This window comes from Enhydra lutris, unplaced genomic scaffold (genome assembly GCF_002288905.1).
Source record: "Enhydra lutris kenyoni isolate GAN:26980312 unplaced genomic scaffold, ASM228890v2 scaffoldscaffold28, whole genome shotgun sequence".
NCBI lineage: Eukaryota > Metazoa > Chordata > Mammalia > Carnivora > Mustelidae > Enhydra > Enhydra lutris.
Window position 1 is genome coordinate 2,084,803 of NW_019154112.1, and position 9,123 is coordinate 2,093,925.

At 44.2% G+C, this 9,123-nt stretch overlaps 1 pseudogene; it reads left to right on the forward strand.

Moving 5' to 3' along the window:
• The first annotated feature begins 768 nt into the window (after window positions 1–768).
• LOC111152433 overlaps window positions 769–9,123 on the forward strand; it is an 11,642-nt pseudogene continuing 3,287 nt past the window's right edge.

The following is a 9,123-nucleotide window of genomic DNA, read 5'->3' on the forward strand; positions in this document are numbered from 1 at the left end:
GAAAAGGATGGGAAAGGACTGTCCTTATTTTCAATATGGACAGTGAGTTCATACCTTCAATTTTTATTTGTCCTGACAGTGGATCTTGGCTGGGGTTGCTCACATGGGTGCTGTCCAGTTGGCTGGTGGCTGGTCTAGAACAGCTTCAGCTGACAGGCTGTGTTAGCCTGAGCACATGCCACCTGTGGAAGAGGGCAGGGCAATGACACAAGCAGTTTCCAGTCTCTGCTAGAGTTACATTCCCTGTACTCTCAGTGGCTGAGTCAAGTCACAGGTTGGAACCCAGAAGCAGAGTGTAAAGGCATTAACAGTATGTGGCAGAGGACTCCCTGGATGCAAAGAAGGCTGAAGGATTGGGGATATTTTAATCATCGTCCTATCACAGATGAGTCCAAACACGAATTAGTTCAGGATTTGAGTTTGAAGTATCTGTTAGGAATGGCAGAGCCTACCCCCAGGGATGTGAATATTAGGGAAGGAGCTCAGGAGGTATGTAGGGTTGTCAATGGTGGAAATGATGACCAAGTGGCAGTGGGTGTGCAATAAGATACCCTAGAGGGTGTGTGAGGTGAGAAGAGCAGAGAAGGATGGATCCGGGGACCATATTCCTCCTTCTGTCACTCTGGGTGATGGACCGCTACCCTCATGGTTGGGGAGAAGAGCCCACACTCTGTGCCTGCAGCAGTTCCTGTGCTTTTTCCTTCTGTTCCCTGAGGCAGGGCTACTGTTTTGCTCCCTGTAGAGGCCACTCTTCAGAGAGACCCCAGAATGCAATGCTGTCCCTGGAGTTGTGCGCAGGAAGACTCTGCCAGGATTCCTGGAATCTCCAGCTTCTCTCTTGCGGGTATGGGCTATACTCCTCAAGTGCACATCCAAGCACCAGAGGAAGGTGGGGTCTAAGTGCTGTGCATGGCCTTGGGGTGTTTCCTGAAGCCGCGGGTATAATGGAGAGCTTTCAGAAGGGAGAAGTTCCTGGTATTCTCTGAGATACACGCCCAAGACAGTGGGAGGCTGTTTAGTGTGGAGGTTGCTCTGGTGGGTGAGGATCAGCTCTTCAGGCAATGTGATCTACTGTGTCTTCAACCTCATCTTGGGCCAGGGGAAGGCAATAGCTCTTTTCATTTAAAGCCATTGCTCTTTCTGTGAGGGAGGGGCGGGTGTTCCTGGGTGTGTTTGGCTGGTCTGTTCTGGTCTGTGTCCCTGACAGGGTCTCTGGCTGGGCACAGAGGCCTTCTTTCCTAGGGCCTCTCCTTGGAAGCCGGCTTTCACGTTGATCCTGAACTCGCTGACGGTCTTAACCCTTGGAGCTGCCTACCACACCAAGAGAGAACATACCGCAAAGTGGCAGGAGATGCAGGAACAGGAGAAACTACACGAGGACAAGCAAAAGGACTAGAACACAAAGGAGAATGTGCTGAATGTCAGAGGTAAGGCAGGGAGGGGGCCAAGGTCTGTGAATGTGGAAGCTGGTGTGGAGGAAAAGTGGATATGAAGGCCCTTGGCCTGGGCAGGTGGCCAAGTAGTCTCAGAGAGGACAGTTGGGGCTATGGAGGCCCGAGGGGTCTGGAGTTAGATATTCTTATAGGTTACAGAGAGAACTTTTTGTGGGTTTTCCAGGTGCAGTCTTAGCTGTTCTTAGTGATGGGAGTTCATGCCTATCTTTCACTTTCTTTCAGATGCTCTGCAAGCAGTTCTTGGTAAGTTCTGTTCTTTCTCCAGAACTTTCTGCATCTCCTTTGTAGGAGATGTTCTGGCTTTCAGCTCACTGTTTCCTGTGTTGCCTTTTAGACTGGAGGAAATCCATTTACCTGGCTGGTGAGTGACTTTCCAGATATCCTTGTGTCTTCCGTCTTAATTAAGCCAAGAGGTATCCCTTTCCTTGTGTCATGCAGAGGCATGTGGACCCTTCCCTGGGGCAGAAGTGGAAGTTTGTAGGAGGCAGACGCCACTCTGTGAGCTTTCCATGATCTATGCCACTGTTTCCTGACCAGTGCTTGGGAATCTGGAGGTGATGGTGGTCCCTGGAGTCTGTTGTGCATCTTGGCTTTATTCTAATACTGACCTACCCACCACATTGCTTGCTTTTTAGCCTTTAATATAACTAGTTCTGTTAACACCTAGAATCCAAAAGCCAGCTGCTCTGAAATTTCATTAAAGAAGGTATAAAAATAAATGGGGTTCATTAAACAAAGGAGTGGTCCTGACCACATAACACCAACTGGGTAGAGTGTGTTTTCTCCAGTTCCTGGAAGTTGTGGTCACAAAGTGGTGGGTAGAGGACTGGGAAGACTATGTGTGAGAGTGCAGTGGGATGAACTGTCAATGCACCCAAATAGTGATGTGTTGTATCAGAAAGATTGGTCACTTTTACCCCAGAGCTCACCTCACATCCCTGTCCTGAGGTCATCCTCCCTTTTGACTTCTTTCTTAAATATCTCTGTTATCGAAATCACTGAATGTAGTAATAATTTTTTTTACAATTATGGAATAATGTATATTTTATTCCCTAAAATATTTTCCTATATTGTATAATTCCCAGTTAATAGGTGCAAATTCCAATGCAAGTAGAATAAGTTTTTGTTTTTTTAAGGTTTTGAGGCAAATGACAGCTAAATGACTTGGCGAAGCACTCAAAATGGCTGTGGACAGGAGTGAAACTCAGCCTGCGATGCAGATTTCCTGACCTGTGGTCCAGGGACTTTCCCACAATACCCTGCTGTCAGCACGTGGCAGGAGGTCATCTCCTCTCCAGATTTTCCCTGCTCTGCAGCTAGTGTCACCTATGTTCCAGAGGGCAGGCAAGGGTTTGTAGATGAACACTGAGCAGGCTTGTTCTGACTGAGGTCTCACCAGGGTGTGCTCCCTTTCAGCCAGGAGGAAGACACAGCTGTATGCAGGTAAGTGACTCTGGGGTTCCTGGTGGCCTTACCTTCCCAGTCTCAACTTTGCCCCATTCTGTGTCATGTACCCCACATCAGGACAGGGTTGGTATACATGCTGTCCTTGTCACTTCTGTCTTCTCCCTCTGGAAGACTGCAGGGACTGTTCTTGGGAACACAGATATGCCTCCATTCTGACCCATTCTCTACTATAGGTGGCTGTTGGGGTTAGCAACACCCTCTGAACACACCTTTTCTTTTTCTTTTTTTTTTAAGATTTTATTTATTTATTTGACAGAGAGAGATCACAAGGAGGAAGAGAAGCAGGCAGAGAGAAAGGAAGGGAAGCAGGCTCCCTGCTGAGCAGAGAGCCCGATGGGGGGCTCGATCCCAGGACCCTGGGATCCTCACCTGAGCTGAAGGCAGTGGCTTTAACCCACTGAGCCATCCAGGCACCCCTGAACACACCTTTTTAACTGATTATTTTGGTTTATTCAATGCCAATAAAGAGGTCATTTATAAGGAGAGTCTGGAAAAGGGTAGTGATTGTATAGATTAGAAATTCCTATGTCAAAAGATTTTAGAAATCATGTTTGCCTGCTTAGTACTTAGATCTTCCTAAGTGGATTCTTGGTCCTGAATCCATTTTACCCCGAAATTCCTATTTTTCATAGATCTAAGTTTGGTTTTCCTGCTTCTTGCTGGTCCCCTGGTTATGTTCTTCATTTCACTTCCTCATGCACTGACTCCTTGTCCAAGCTGGGTTTCTTCCTTTAAACGTCTTAGTTGCTGAGGAATTAAATGCTTTAGAGCAGGTGTTCTGAATGTGAGATCCAGAACCCCTAGGACAGTTATGGATTCCGGGGGGTGGGGTCTGTGAACCACCCTCAGTAAATACAAAATCTTGTGTATATGTTTGTGTAGCTTGAGGAATAACATATTTTAAAATATATTACACTGTAATCTATAGTACATGTTTAATATATAACATTATGATAGATGATATGTATAGATTTCAAAAAACAACCACTAATGATTGTTCCCAACCATTGTCATTTCTTTTGGGAGAATATTGCACTTGCCTGATGGGCTCCACCTTGTTTGAGTTTATTAGGGACAATGTGTGAAGTTTGTAGAAGGACACATCTAGAGGAGTGAGAATCGTTTACCACAGAAAGGTGGGGAGCAAATCAGGGAAGGGAAAGCTGGTAGGGAAGAGAGGAAGAGATAAGAAGAAAACTAGAGATCCTGTGATTCCTCTTGGAGAGGTTTTGGGTGGCTCAGAGCAGTGGAAGTGAGACCAGAAATCGCAGTCACAGTGGTTAAATTGGTAAGTACTACAAGGGTGTGCAAGGTATTTGGGTGCGTGAAAATAATACACTTCTGACATCTGAGACATTTCTAAAAAGACATATTTATTTTAATTATCTGAGTTTGCTTCTAATAATGAGACCATCTCATCCTTCTAGTGGAATTGGGACCAGACTGTGATCAGGGTGATCCTAATGCAATGAAAGTTTATCCAGAGCATCCTTTAGCAATGGGGTGGGTTAAGATCTTGGCCCTTTGAACCTGTGTAACATGTGGTCTTTTGTGTTTGGCTCTTTGTGTTCATGATCAGGGATAATGACTGTGACAGCAGAGAAGGGGGAGCCATAGGTGAAGGAGGACTGGGGGCTAGATGTATGAGGAAATCCCTTCAGAGAGCCTCACTGGTTCTTGGGATTTATTTGTTAAAAATGGGGACCAACTATTCTTCTTTTAGCATCTCTCCCTTCTCTATTGAACTGAAGTGCATGTGCTTCAAAGTATACCTTGTAACAGACTCTTAACTCTAGAGAAGAAATTGAGGATTACTGGAGGGGCATGGGTGGGGGTGGGCTAGATGAGGGACAGGGATTAAGGAGGGCACTTGTGCATTAAGCAGGGCACTTGATGTACTGAGCACTTGGTGTTATACGCAATTGATAATGAATCACTAAACTCTATGTCTGAACTAAAAGTACACAATATGTTAATTAAATTGATTTTAAATTAAAAAAAGGAAATATAACATTAATTATTGCTTATTGGTATGATTTATGGGTCTAAACAAGAGTGTTTTCTGGAAATCATACCACCAAGGTGACCGTTTCTTGCTAAGTTCTGAAAACATGAGGGACTAGAGGACATGAAAAGGAAACAAGTAAATCACTACCCTATCCTCTGCTATTATCAAAGTGACTCAGGGGGTGCCTGGGTGGCTCAGTGGGTTAAAGCCTGCCTTCAGCTCAGGTCATGATTCCAGGGTCCTGGGACCGAGCCCTGCATTGGCTTCTCTGCTCAGTGGGGAGCCTGCTTTCCCCCTCTCTCTCTGCCTGCCCCTCTGTCTACTTGTGATCTCTGTCTGTAAAATAAATAAATAAAATCTAAAAAAAAAAAAAATAGGAGGGCACTTGTGATGAGTGCTGGGTGTTGTATGTAAGTGATGAGTCACCAAATCCTCCACTTGAAAGTAATACTACACTGTATGGTAACTAACTGGAATTTAAATGAAAACTTGGAAAGATAAAGAAGCCTATGGGGGAAAATAATGTGAACTCCGTATACCTGTTTATTTTGTCAGGACAGAAGCTCTTAGAGTAGAATCAACATTTTCACATTGATGGGCTCATAGTGTGAGGTGGACTAATGTCTGATCTCTTTCACGAAATTGGAAAAATAAATCATTGTGAAAGACTTGCTGTGGAAATGAAGTAAAGAATGCAATTAAGCCTCTGAAATGCATAGCATAGCTCTGGATGCATTGTAGAGTCTCAAAATGGAAGGCCAACTCCCTTTTTTATCTTCCTTCTCCTTCTCCTCTTGATTCCTCTTCTTTGCTAATCCGTGTCAGTGTTTCTATAGAAATGTGTTCATTGGGTGTCAATTAATCTCTCAGTGAAGAACAAGTAAACAAAGTATCTTTTCCTCAAAGTGTCACAGAGGTGAGCCCATTTTAAGTGATCTGTTTCCATCAAACAAATCAGCACAAACGGAAAAGCCCATTTATCTGAATAAATCTGTTTAAGTTGGAATGGTGGTCACAGAATTACATCCCAAATGCTCAAGAAAATGTCATTTCCTTATTTTTATGAATGTTCTAGTTTTGTTCTGGAGTCTCTGCCCTATTGGAGGTAACAGCTCTTCCACTGCAGACATTTCAGTCTTCTGACACATGTAAGTTTTGCTTTGATCAATTGGCTTCCTTTGTCTTCCCAAAAGGGAGTATGAAGGTTGAAAGAGTTTACATGTCCTTGGGCCACTGGGGGAGGAGGGCCCTGTGCTCTCCTCTTGCTCAATTCAGGACCTCAGGCTACAGAAGGTAATTTGATCTGGTCCATAGGACACTTGGGTTTGGGGTTCCATTTAGGTGTTTGGGGACATTGTTTTCTCCCTCTGTCCCAACCCCATCTCAAGTTTCTTAATCATATCTGTAATGTTCTTTCTGTTGCAAAAATTTCATACTCTCTGGGGCATTGAACATGACCATATTTGGAACCTACCACATAATGTGTCTCCTGGTGCTTTTGATCTCTGTGAGTTTTTACAGAGAGAAGTAGATGAGTAAACCCAATATTTTGGGTTTCCCCATACATATAGTGATGATATTCCTCCCAATAATCCATTGAAAAGGGAAGCAAATTCATTAGTGTCTGACCTCTCACTGGATGTATGTCATTCCTTCTTTGAACTTTTTAAATTTTAATTAATTTATTTTTTTTATTTTCAGCATAACAGTATTCCTTATTTTTGCAGCACACCCAGTGCTCCATGCAATCCGTGCCCTCTCTAATACCCACCACCTGGTTCCCCCAACCTCCCACCCCCTGCCGCTTCAAACCCCTCAGATTGTTTTTCAGAGTCCATAGTCTCTCATGGTTCACCTCCCCTTCCAATTTCCCCCAAATCCCTTCTCCTCTCTAACTCCCCTTGTCCTCCATGCTATTTGTTCTCTACCTTCCTTGAAATCTCTCTGTTGCCTCCTGACTGGGCCAGATTTCTCTAATGTAGTATCCTGAGTTCTCCTCACCCATGGCTGATAGTCATCCTCAAAGTGCAGCTCCACCAAGGAGCATTGTCTCTACATTGTCAGCCTACAAGATCCGTTCAATCAGTTAAATAAATGGAGGCCTCAAGAATTTTTAAAGAAATTTATTTATTTATTTTAGAGAGACAGACAAAATGAATGGTAGGAGGGGCAGAAGGAGACAGAGAGAGAGAGAGAGTCCTCAAGCAGACTCCCCACCAAGTGCAGAGCCCAACACAGAGCTTGATCCCCTTACTGTTTGAGATCATGACCTGAGCGGACATCAAGAGTCAGGTGCTTAACTGACTGAACAACCCAAACACTTCAGAGACCTCAGAAATTTATATCTCTCCAATTCTTTCTCAAGAAAACAGCTTTCAGGGTGGATGTGTATCTAGGGATTAAGAAAGCATAATTTGATAGTGAAATCTGGGAATAGGATCTTATTTTCAGATTGTTACCCAACCTCTCAGTGGTGTTAAGTTTTATGACCTGTCTTTCCTGGGAAGGGTGTAGCAGGATGGCTCCAAGTGTGTGTGTGTGTGTGTGTGTGTGTGTGTGTGTGTGTGTGTGTGTGCGCGCGTGTGTGTATGTAAAAGAAATAAAGGCATCGGTTGAATGTTTCCAAGGTATATTTCCCTATAACTCTTGCATCACTGTATTTCAGATGCCTAGATATTGACATTGATGTGTACAGTCTCCTTAAATCTCTAGTTTTTGTTCACTTTTGGGAAATGTGTTTCCCTTGTAGATTGGCAGAAGTTCCAGGCCTGTGAGTTACTTTAATTTCTTTCTGGGTGTTTCTACTGCTGCCTGATGGCTGCTGACATCTCCTTCAGCTTGCTGTGATGATACAGATGCTGGCACCATCAATGGTGGTGGGCTCGGATGGGGCAGTGAAAGTCATGTAGATGGGATTGGTGTGTGTGAGTGATATTGGATGCTAAAGAGATATCGTTCAGTACATGGAGTATCGTCTGATCCTCAAGTGTCCTGTGACTATCTAACCCCCTAATCACTCTAATGGTTACTTCTCTTTTTGGAGGGCTGTGGGCTTGAGTCATAAGCCTCTAATCTCAGAAGGCTTAGCCCTCCCTACAGCTAGGTGTCCTGGGTGGTGGTGGTGGTGATTGTGTGCTGGTGGTGGTGATTGTGTGCTTTCTTATAGGGCAGGAGAAGGCCTTGCATGATTGGCAACACTCTCTGCAGTGTCTGGCACTCTAGATCCAGAGTCTGCACGTCCTGACCTTGATGTCTCTGATAACAAGACTAATATGATCTGGATGGACACATTTGAGGATACAGGAGAGAGACAGCATCTTGGACTGTGAGCTCAAAACATCACAGTGATGTTATTGCAAGCTGAAGATCAACTATGGAAACCGAAATGAGTGGGCTCTGGGGGTCTGTAGGGAAGATGTGAAGAAGTAGGTCTGGCACAAGAGTTCCCAGAAAAGGGGTTCTGGACTGTGGGTAATTTGCCAATATATATTATGCCTGTACCATCACTGTGACTCAACGAATCCTTGTGCAAGTTCTCCACAGGGTAGGGGTTTTCCTGGACATCAACAAACGTGATGTCTCCTTTTATAACATGACTGATGGCTTCCACATTTTCTCCTTCCCTTTAGCTTTCTCCACTGGCTGTCTTTTTTTTTTTTTTTTTTTTTTTTTGCAGTGGTACACAATGGGTACACCGATTTACCAGCCATGCACAAGTTTTCTTTTCTTTTTTTTAAATTTTTTTAAAATTTATTTTCAGTGTAACAGTATTCATTGTTTCTGCACCACACCCAGTGCTCCATGCTATCTGTGCCCTCTCCAATACCCACTACCTGGAGCCCCCAACCTCTCACCCCCTGCCCCCTCAAACACCTTAGATTGTTTTTCAGAGTCCATAGTCTCTCATGGTTCATCTCCCCTTCCAATTTCCCTCAACTCCCTTCTCCTCGCTATCTCCCTTTATCCTCCATGCTATTTGCTATGCTCCACAAATAAGTGAAAGGATATGATATTGACTCTCTCTGCTTGACTTATTTCATTCAGCATAATCTCTTCCAGTCCCACCCATGTTGCTACAAAAGTTGGGTATTCATCCTTTCTGATGGAGGCATAATACTCCACAGTGTATATGGACCACATCTTCCTTATCCATTCATCCGTTGAAGGGCATTTTGGTTCTTTCCACAGTTTGGC